Raw genomic sequence first — 11584 nt, 5'->3', positions numbered from 1 at the left:
AGTACATCATTTCATTTTTTTCTTAAAGAAGTTGTTTGCTATTGCTTAGAGACCTTAGCTAATTTATTTTTATTTTTTAACTCTTTTGCAATAAATAACTGTCAGTTTGTAGGGTAAGAAAAAAATTACCAAAGCTTGTGTTCTGAATAATAATAATAATAATAATAATAATGCACCTTTACATTGGTCATTTTTAGATTTTTACATTATTTTTTGTTTTGCTGATTTTATTTCATTTTTATACTTATTTATGTTATTGAAGTATATCACCACAATAGCAAACTTTGTAGCTGGCTATACAAGTTGACACATCTGCATCGGTACTAGTCGCCATCATTCTAGCTAGCATGTGATTAGACACTGCAACTTTTTAAAATTCACTGCAACTAATCACTCTCTTTTTGTCCTTATGCTGTTTTTATAGTTGGTATTGGTTTAGAATGATTACCAGAGATAAGGTAAACAAGAGGGTTGTGCAACTGATGTACTAAGTGCAAGAAGGATGTTTGGATTCAAGTTCCATTAATGAATAGTGTTAATAGAAACATAGCCTTGCATCCATTTTTAACTAGGGAACATTTGCAATTAAGTTCTTAAATGAGCCCTATGGACAAATGCTTCAAAATCTGTCACACAAGAGTATAGGGAAACTAGTACCGTGTATGTAGGGTCTACAAGCAGTGCTGCCACAGTATACAGGAACGAGGTGGCCCACCTCCCAGTGGCATTCGTCACAACCTTGACAATTGTTTTGCCATGGTAATGGCTTTCTCAAGAGGCTGCACTGCTAGAACTTCAAAGTTCTTAAAGGAGGATAAGGTGATGTCATATCCATTGCGAGATCGGTTGCCATGGCATTCGATGAGTCTCCTCTGCATTTAATATCAATGTGGTGTGGTGATCACAATATGGTACATCATATTGAGAAATTTCAGCCCATAGTTTATAAATATCATGAATAGCACAGATATCTTCATCCACCCTAGGGTCATCCCATAATTCCCAAAGGATTTTAAGTGTTTTATTGTCTTGCCTCCTAAAATTGCTAAGATCGCAATTATGTCTCTGATGTTTTTTCAAATGTTAAAAAGATGTATCTCCTTAATTACTTCAAAGATGTTAGCAGATTTTGTAGGCACAAAGGAAAGCCCTTTCTTCAAAAGCATGATAAGAGAAGAATTTAGTGTTAAAGAGGAAAATTTAGCATTGTGACCTTGTTCAGTGAGTGCGTGTGAAATCTGATGCTCCTTATGTGAAAAAAGTGTTTAGTATGTGCAACTGGATTCCTCCACACTACTGGTTGTATTAATTTTAGAATCAATTCCTATCTTGTTCTTGGTACTACACTGAATATTTCTAAAACGTTGCTTGATCTAAACACTACAAGCCTTTACTCAAATTGGCATCCATTTTTTAAACAGTGCCTTCTACAGTCTGTCATGCTTGTTCCTGCATTATTACCTGTCAGGTGATCTCTGATTTAGCACAGAAAACACCACAAAATAATGGCTCAAGGTACAGTGTAAAAGATTTAAAAGGGTAATATTTATAATATGTACATGACAGTTGTAGTGAGAGTCTTTATTTGGTCACCTTATGATATAATTATCTGTTAGGTAAGTATTTGCTCTAAACCTACAGTTTTCCTTTGAAAAACATAAACATTGTGGTGTTTAACACATCTTATTTTAAGCATCATGGTTATTTATTCAGTGGTACTTACATTTACCAACATGCATAGTACCTTGGTTGAGGGATTTACAAGTCTGTAAGAATAGCAGAGTGGGTGATGCTGACTGGCAACCCTGTTGCTCATGCAGATTCAGGAAAGCATTTACAGACACAGAACATGAGATTGCATGCTCTGTGATGTAGGCAAGGATCTTGTTTTGGCAGCTTAGCATGCAAGGAGGTTGTGACTTATTCTGAAAGATTCCAGCAGAAAAAGAAGAGCATTCAGGGGCAGTAAGACTAATGGTTTTCACTGCTCCTTCTTTTGTTGTAAAAAGACAACACATTCCTCTACAGGTTCGGCAAGGGGAGTTTGGTACATCAGCTGTAGAGGGAAATGTAGAGGCATGGAAACTTGATTGTGCTTTTGTGATCTTTTCCAAAGGTTATCTAGTTGCTAACAGCTCAGATAGCTGTTGGTTTTAGGTTGTGGCTGAGAACCCCTGGAAACAATGACCACATATCTAACTTACCTTCCAGAAGTTCCAGTCTGTTATTTTGAAAAGAAAGTTTTAAAAGTTTATGCTCCATAAAGTGAGCAGCTGAAAGTGATTAGAGAAGAATATAGGGATGAAGCTGATGTGGACTAAGAAGATCTTGGTCCTAATATAAAATAAACAACAGTTGGATAAAGTTCTTGTTACACTGCATATGCAACACATGAAATAGAACAGAAGCTTAATTTCATGAAGAATGTTTTAGACAATAATTGCTTAATGGTATGCACCTACATCTGTTTTGCAAACAAATAAGAAAGTTGGCTCACTGTTAAAGCCCAGCTGCTTACTGCTTATTGTAACTAATGCAGAAATTATTTTTTCATTGAATCATCATGTTTCTATACAGTCCCCTATTCCTAATCATTCATTAAAATCAAAGTTTAGCATGTAAAATTCTTATTTATTTTAATAAATATCTACTTTGTCAAGCATCAATTACAAGATTTACCTCATCTGACAGTACCCAGGTAGCCCAGTCTAGTCATGTTTTGTGTTCAGTAGCCATGCATGGGTCTAAAAACTATAATAAGTACTGGCCCTAACTGACCAAACTGAGACCAATCCACCCACAGTGTCGTAATTATTTAAATACCTATGAACCTCTGAAGTTGTCATGGGGCAGGAAAGGTTGAAAGGGCTGGACTGGTTAAGTATTTATGGGAAAATCTATTATCCCTCAGGTCCCACAGGTTTCAGACCAATCCTTGCATCACTAATGTTTAGCTATGCTAACCTATATGTTTGCCATGTTTCACTGCCTTTAAAATATTGGAGACCAAAACTCTACTGCATATTGAATAGGGACAGCTGGAGGGTATCTTTTTTCATATAGAAAAAAAAACCTTGAGGAACAGACTGCTTACTTAAAAGCAATGCAAATGGTTCTTCATAGTGAGGACAGTTAGGTTATGCAATATCCTGCTGGTAATCTTGTGATGCCTTTAAGAGTGCCTTGCATGGCATACACAGTAACATAGTAACTTAGGATGAAAAAAGACACATGTTCAATGAGTTTAACTTTTTATGTTTATATAAAACCTGCTTAACTGCATCCTATATCCAAGATGGCAACTGGACTAGTCTTTGTACTAAGCCCAAAAGACTGTATCAAACACTGTACCAAACACTCCAAACAGATCACATCTACTGCAACCTCATTGTCCAACTTTTTACTAACCTCATCATAAAAAACAAAAACGTATCTGAAATTACCTATCCTTTATTAAGTATGCTGATTACTGCTCATAAAACCATTCTTAAAATCATAAGTTTGAATGTGATCCCTTAACAAACCTTTAGCTTGCCCACCACAGATGTTAAACTTACTGGCCTATAATTGCCAGGCTAAGATTGTACTGTAATTCCTTTTTTAAATATTAGATTTACATCAGATTTCCTCTAACCCATAGGTACATACCAGATGAAAGCCAGAAATAGGGGCCTGGCTAAACCTGAACTAGGCTCTCTCAGTACATGAGAGTGTATTCCATCTGGCCCTGGTGCCTTTTTTACATTAATGTTGAGTAAACCTTATATGTACCGTATCCTGCATCAACTACTGACACTGCCCCCACTAGTAAATTAGTAAACTAGTACATTTGAGAATTAGCCTCATTGTCATTAAATGTTAGCCAAATAAAGCATTGTAAAAACCAATAGACATAGTTACCACTAGCTTTGAGTAATTAAGTAATGCAATACTGTAAAACCCACTATACCAAAAATAATAATGAGGAAGATAATTCAATTGAATACAGCAGCACAGTAGTAGTAATACACTACTCTTTTTACAATTCTCCTATTTAGAGCAAAACCATGAATGTTGCTAAACATCACGTCTAATTTAAAATTAATGACAATATAATAATAATGAAAAACTACATTTTCTTGACAATATATGAAATAATAGTTGCAGTAGAAATCTTCTCATTATCACCTGTTAACTCATCACCTTATATGCATGTGATAACAGAAATCACCTTTATAATTGGGCTTCCCTGTGAAGGCAATTTACTGGGAAGACAGTAAGTTCTTTATGTAATAAGCAAACTTCAAATCAAAATGTTCTTTAGACAGAGCTCTTAATGTATTCACACACAGCTTCATCACTGATACAGATAGCTGTTAGGCAAAATAAGGCTGCAGAAATTATGTTTTTATAAGGTCATATCAGTATATATCTTTGTCACAGACATCCCTGAACACTCCCTTATCTTTACTTTTACATGACACCCCCCTACTTGATAGGAGCATGCAATAGATTGATGCAGCAAAAACCCTAATACCACTTAAATGGAAATCACTAGAAAGCCCAAGCATTAGGGCTGTGACACATGGGGAGATTAGTCTGCGTGCGATAAATCTTCCTTGTTGCTGGTGACTAATCTCCCCGAAATGCCATCCCACCAGCTAGAATGTAAATCGCCAGTGGGATGGCATACGCAGCAGCGTGATTTGTCGAAGTCACGGAACTTGCCTTGAGAGGAAACTTCCACGACTTCGGCAAATCGCGGCGCCGCGACTAATCTCCCCATGTGTCACAGCCAGGGACTGACTTGCCAAGGTCAAGGAAATAACACTGAATTCATAAAGAAATGGTTCTATTGGACCCAATTTACAGAAACTGAGCAATTTATGACTCTAATGTCTGCTAACTAGCTGACTTGGTTTATTTGTTTAACTTTTGCAGCCATCCTTGCATGTGTAAGTGTGATAAACATTTGAAATAATATATTCACTGACTGAATTCCAAAAGCTTCTCCCTTGCGGGGCTAGGAGTATATGGGAGTATATCAGTGCTAGAATTTGTAAGGGATGCAGAGGATGTTATTGCTTCTCTTCTTTATTTCATGTGAAATAACATCCCTCATGGGGGAAGCAATAGTTCTAGACTTCTTTATTGTAATACCGGATCTTTTATTTGCTCCTCACCACTTCCAAAGGCATGGTGCTGTGTTTACAGAGGCTAAATTAGCTAAGTTAAATGCACTGTTTTAATTTAGGAATCTTTGATAAATCTATGCATATTGAGCATTAAACTGTTCAGTAGACATCTAGTGTGCATATTAAAGGAGAAGGAAAGGCTAAGTCACTTGGGGGTGCCAAAATGTTAGGAGCCCCCAAGTGACTTAAATCGCTTACCTTCTACCCCGGGCTGGTGCCCCTGTTAGGAGAGAACAGCACCAGCCCGGGGTTCCTTCTTCCTGTTTCACGGGCTTGCGCATGCACAGTAGAGTGAAAAGACGAACTTTAACAAGAAAGTCGGCTTTTCACTGCCCATTTGCCGGCCCAGGGATTTCACCGGCAGAAGAAAGAGGAAGAAGGAAGGGCTCGTTCAAGGTTCCCACAGTCTGGTGCGGTTTTCTCCTAACAGGAGCACCAGCTCGGGGTAAAAGTTAAGCGATTAAAGTCACTTGGGGGTGCCTAACATTTTGGTACCCCCAAGTGACTTTGCCTTTTCCTTCTGTTTTTTCCCTTGTATGTAAAAAAAAAATTGTGTGAGATAAATGTCGCAAATTGCATTAATTTTAGTCATTTCTCAGAAATGTCTTTAGTATAGCTTTGCAGCTTGGTAGTTTGGAGTAGAAAGACATTTTTACCCAAGTTGCATTCATCAGAATGTGTACTTGTATGGTATATACAAAAATGTATGTTTTTTCTGGGGTCTTATGGAACACAATACACAGGCAGGGTGCTGTGTTTGCAGAAGCTGAATTGCCAGACAAGAAAAGTCATATGCACAATTTTCATCTTATGGCCACATACTTTGGCAAATCAATGCATATTGGGTATGAAACTGTTTAGTAGATGGAAATAGCAACATGGCAACAGGAAAAAATGGCTATACTTTAAAGTTAGCAACACCAGAAAGTTCTGGTGGGTGGGGCTTATAAAGTGGGCGTGCTTTATTTTGGCATGCCATACTACAAATGGCACACCTACCACCTTTACATATCTACAAAATCTCTTGCTGTTGCATGGTGCTGCATGCTGTTGCATAGAGGATCAGATTAATCTCTCCCACAAATTCTAATGAAAAAGGCTTGTGGAGCTTAGCCCTTTTTTTTTTTTTTTTTTTTTGCAGGTATATGTATGTGATCTCTTATCCGGAAACTTATTATCGAGAAAGCTCCAAATTTTGGGGAGACCATCTCTGTTGGGCTCCATTTTAGACAAATAATTAATTTATTAAAATATTGAATTTTCCAACTAATATATCATAATCCATATTGGTGGCAAAACAATCATACTGGGTTTGTTCAAAGTTTAAATTATTTTTGTAGCCTTAAGGTATGCTGATCTAAATTACAGAAAGATCCCTTTTCAGAGAGACCCAGGTATAAAGCATTCTGGATAATAGGTTTCATACCAGTATAATAAATACAGTATGTATGTTTATTGCGATGGATGTTCTACCTTCCCTTGTCATTTTCAGGACATCAAAACGGTCAGTAAAATCCCAATAACCTTTCATGAAAATGTGTCATTGCTATAAAAAAGTCTACTTGGTATAATTGCTAAATTTGATTCACTGTAGCTTGATACAGAGAAAAGAGAAAACACTGTACAAAGTACCTAGCATGCAATACATTAAAGTAATGAAACCATGTTTTATTTACACTATAAGAATACTCTAATCTGCCATCCATCATATCAGGAAACCATATCTAGATGTACCTTATGTTACAAAGTGCCCACAGGTATAATACTACTGTCTTCAGCTATCCATTTTAAAATGTAAAATTTTCTTATATTTTCTTAAAAGACAACACAGAGTATTTTATTGGCATCTCTTAATTCAGTATACCGCAACCGAAATATTTCCTGAGAAAGATTTCTAATATTATTGAATACTTGTACCAACTATGGGGAGGGGGGGTGGCTTGACTTCATAAGTTAGAAAGCCTCTGGTCTAGAATTTAAGGTGACCCACAAAGACACTCTTTAATAATGAAACAGATGTATTACTTTTAAGTCTCTTTGGGGCCCATTTATTGTGGCTTATAAAATTATTTATGGAAAACTGTGTAAAAACAGTGCAAAATAAATGGTGAATTAAAAAGGTTTGTGTTTTCTTTTACAGTGGTTCACTGTATTTAATACCATTATTTGATGTCATTATTTTAACAGTGCAGCCCATTCCAGTCAATCAGAAAAATTCAACTGTTCATTTACCTCCCTATTTTGCCTTGTTTCTGAACAACTGAACATACAACAAATTCTAGTGACTCATTTATAGCTTAAAAGTTCAGACTACATCATGTGGTATATGAACTAACTAATACATCACAATCCAAAAAAACTTTTAAAATTAATATAGGCTAAATATTTTTATAGACAGTGTCTGGGCTAAATAAACATCTGAAAAAGTATGTGTGCTTAAAGGGACTCTGTCATGATTTTTATTATGTACTTTTTATTTCTAAATTACACTCTTTACATTGCAAATAATTATGTTGGGTTGAAAAACCCAACATACTGTTCTTCGACTTCAGCTTATTCTTCCGCTTTTTCTTCTTTTTATTCTTAGCGCCCCCCATTTTCTAAACGCTACTCCTCCTACAGTTTTAGGGGAACAACACCCAAACTCACCACACTTCTTTGCCCTATAGCGGAGCAGGTTGCTTGTGCTTTTCTAAGCGATCCCACCCCCCCGTCTTTTTGTGGCGCTGCTCCGTACACCACAATTTTTCAACTGACTTTGACAGGGAAGATTTTCAAACTGCTGCCACAATTACAGCTTTGAAGCTACACCTCCCAAACTTGAATAACATAATAATGGGGTCACCCCGAATGAGACAGCAACATTTGGTGGATGACTCCCAAAGTGGGAGGGGCCAACAACAGTCAATCAAATTTCACCCATTGACTTTTATGGGGAAATTGAAATTGCTGCCAAACTTACAGCTTTGAGGCTACACTCCCCAAACTTGAATCACACAGTCATAATTGAGAATATGATGATTGTTGGATGCCCAAAAGTGGGTGGAGCTGTGAACAGCAAATCAGATTTTACCTATTGACTTGGCGGAAATCCAACCTGCTGCCAGTCTCACAGTAATAACACCGGGGTCCCCAAACTTTGCAGGGTTAGGCACCAGGTAACTGCAGTTCGAGGTTAGGAAAAGTCAGTGGAGCCACCCACAGCCAATCAGAGTTTACCTATTGACTTTCAATGGGGAAATTCAACCTGCTGCCATTTTCACAGAATTAACACCAGGGCCCCCAAAAGTTTCACAGTTGGTCAATAGGGGCCGCCAAAAGCCAATCACATTTCTTTTATTGTTTTCAGTGGGGAAATTTTAACTGCTGCCATTCTCACATGTTTAATGTCAGGGTCCCCAAACTTTGCACAGTTTGTCACTGGGTGACTATGCTCCAAGTTTAAAAAAAGTGGGCGGGCCAACAACAGCCAATCAGATTTCACCTATAGACTTCATATGTTTTAAATTTAAACTGCTGCCATTTTTAAATATTAATACTAAGGTCACCAAACTTTGCACAGCTAGTCACCAGGTAACTGCAGTTCAGAGAGAAAAAGTGTGTGGAGCCACCAACAGCCAATCAGACTTTAACTATTGACTTTCAATGTAGAAATTCAACCTGCTGCCATTCTCACAGTATTAATACCAAGGTCACTAGGAGACTGCAATTTTAGGTTTTAAAAAGTGGGTGGAACCACCAACAGCCCACTGAGCACAACAGCCCTCATGACTGTGAGACTGTTCATTTCCAGCCAATCCATTTCCACCTATTAAATTTAATTGGTTTATATTTAAACTGATGCCATTATTTAAGTATTAATCACATTTCACCTATTTACTTTCAACGGTGAAGTGTAAAATGTTGCCAGTCTCACAATTTTTTTTGCAAAGTTTTTTTTTGCAAAGTTGGTCACTGGGGGACTGCAGTTCAAAAATAGGAAAAGTGGGTTGGGCCACTAACAGCCAATTAGATTTCATCCTTTGGATTTTATTGGTTTAAAATGCTGTCATTCTCACACTATTTATGCCAGAGTGCTTACTGTTTGTCACTGGGTGACTTTGACTTAAGGTTAGAAAAAGTGGGCGGGGCCACCAACCACCAATTAAAATTTACCTATTGACTTTTATTGGTTTAAATTTAAACTGCTGCCGTTCTTTAACTATTAACCCTAGGGTCCGTAACTTTGTAGAGTTAGTCACCAGGTTAGAAAAAGGGGCGGAGCCACCAACTGCCAATCAAATGTCTCTTGTTGACTTTCAGTGGGGAACTTTAAATTGCTGCCATTCAGACACTATTAAAACCAGGGTCCCCAAACTTTGCACAGTGGTTTTTACTATATAACTGTGGTCTAAGGTTAGAAAAAGTGGGCAGAGCCAACAACAGATCAGATTCCATTCAGTGACTGCACGCTTTTCAACTCAACATGAAGTTTGTTCTCAAACTTCCCTTTCTAGTTCACTCTACCATTTGAAATTGTTTTCTTGTGCCATTAAATGTATTTTTTTTAGCTGTAATACTGGTGTGTAGGCAGCCATCTCAGTGCATTGTGCCTGCATCTGAGCTTTCAGTAGGAGCCATTACTACACATTAGAACTGCTTTCAGATAAGCTATTGTTTCTCCTATCCAATATAATTGGAGTGATGACTTGGGACTTGAGCTGGACTTGGATATTTACTATTAAGTCCTATTCTGATCTCTGCCACTAGGTGGGGCATGAGAGTACATTGCAGGGTGTGTCAAAAAAATTGTTGCACGCATAAAAAAAATGACACACGTCAAAAGCAAATTAACGCAGCTTTTTTTGGACGCGCTATGTTTTTGCCGTTTCTCGAATTCACTCATCACTAGTGCTCACACCTGTAGCTCTATTGACAGGCCTGACATTGGGCTGTACAGAGCAACACAGAGCAGATAACACAAATGTATGCATTTTTGCTCCAATATACACTCCATGTAGCTCTACAGGCGGGCCTGTCAGTGGAGCTACAGCACTTGTGTTTCCCAGCCCTATATGTCCGATTCACTTGGTGTAAGTCATTTGTCATTTGTGATGCACTTAGTGAACCCTGAATTTACAGCCAGATCCATGTTGATATTAATTCCAGAGTTGCATGGAGTTCATTAGAGTAGGTTGATGGGATGCACTGACGCTTTCTGACATTTTCCAATGAGCATAAATAGATCCATGTAACTTTTTGAATAGCACTCCAGCGCTTTGAACTTGCACTTACATTTTTACATGAGCCCTACTGGCTCACAGGATTCAGCACTGTGAAATTCCAGTTCAGAAATACTTAGAAACGTTTTAACTTTTTATTTAATCAGTTCATCTGAAACTGTCAAAAATAAATAACAATCAATGGGCAAATTCATTACAGTTCCCATATGCATGATAAAAATCAAATCATGCTTAAGGGGACAACACAGGGATATTCACTAGATTCACTCTTATAGTACATAAACCTCACTCAACCATAACAGTATACCAAACTACCAATATTAACTTTTCAGCATAAAAATAAAACACAAGGACACAAGTAAAAGTGTAAAATTGTTATATTAAAAAATGTGGATAATGCATATGTACATAGTGGAATGAAATAATTTCATATAATTATTATAATTCAAATAAATAAATAATAAAACCTGTTGTGTTTAAGAGGGAATGCAATGAAAGTTGATTAGAAATATATTTATATGTACATTTTTAGCCCGCTTCAGATATCTCAGACCATATTTTTAAAATTCATACTATGCTATTTTATTTATTTGGTTTAACATATAACTATAGTGTCTAGTGTGAATTCTATAGCTCCAATGTTTATATAACTATGCTTTTCTGACATACAGTAGACAATCTTCTTGCAAAGAAAAAGGACTTTAAAGAGCAACACTTAAATGTTGCAATAAAACTGCTCTGCAGAGCAGGTCACAGATCCATGTACACTAAAAAACTGACAACCACAACTGACAAAAGCTTTGATTTTCATGAAGTGTATAGTAATTGAAACATTTGGCTCAACTGAATTATTGCTTCAATAAATTCTAGAGCAAAATGTTAAGCTTTCCCCATGGGAAACAAAAAGGACCTTGGCAGTTTAGCAAGGTAGCTAGAATTTAATGAGAATATTCATACATTTAGTAACATTCTGGACTTTTACTCTTTCCAACTGTTAAATCAAAATGCCTTAAACCATCTAAGCTCTTCTTTCATTTTATAATAAGATTGTCAAAAATGAATTAAAATGAGTAATCTTAATAGAAGTTGTATTCATTTTGAGAGAATGCAGGTTTTTTTTTTAATTGGAAAAATGAAAAAGCATAAAGGAATAACAAATCACTTTTAAGTAGCATTGATAGTGTTGTT

This window comes from Xenopus tropicalis, chromosome 1 (genome assembly GCF_000004195.4).
Source record: "Xenopus tropicalis strain Nigerian chromosome 1, UCB_Xtro_10.0, whole genome shotgun sequence".
NCBI classification, from domain to species: domain Eukaryota; kingdom Metazoa; phylum Chordata; class Amphibia; order Anura; family Pipidae; genus Xenopus; species Xenopus tropicalis.
Note: the sequence above shows the minus strand (reverse complement) of the source record.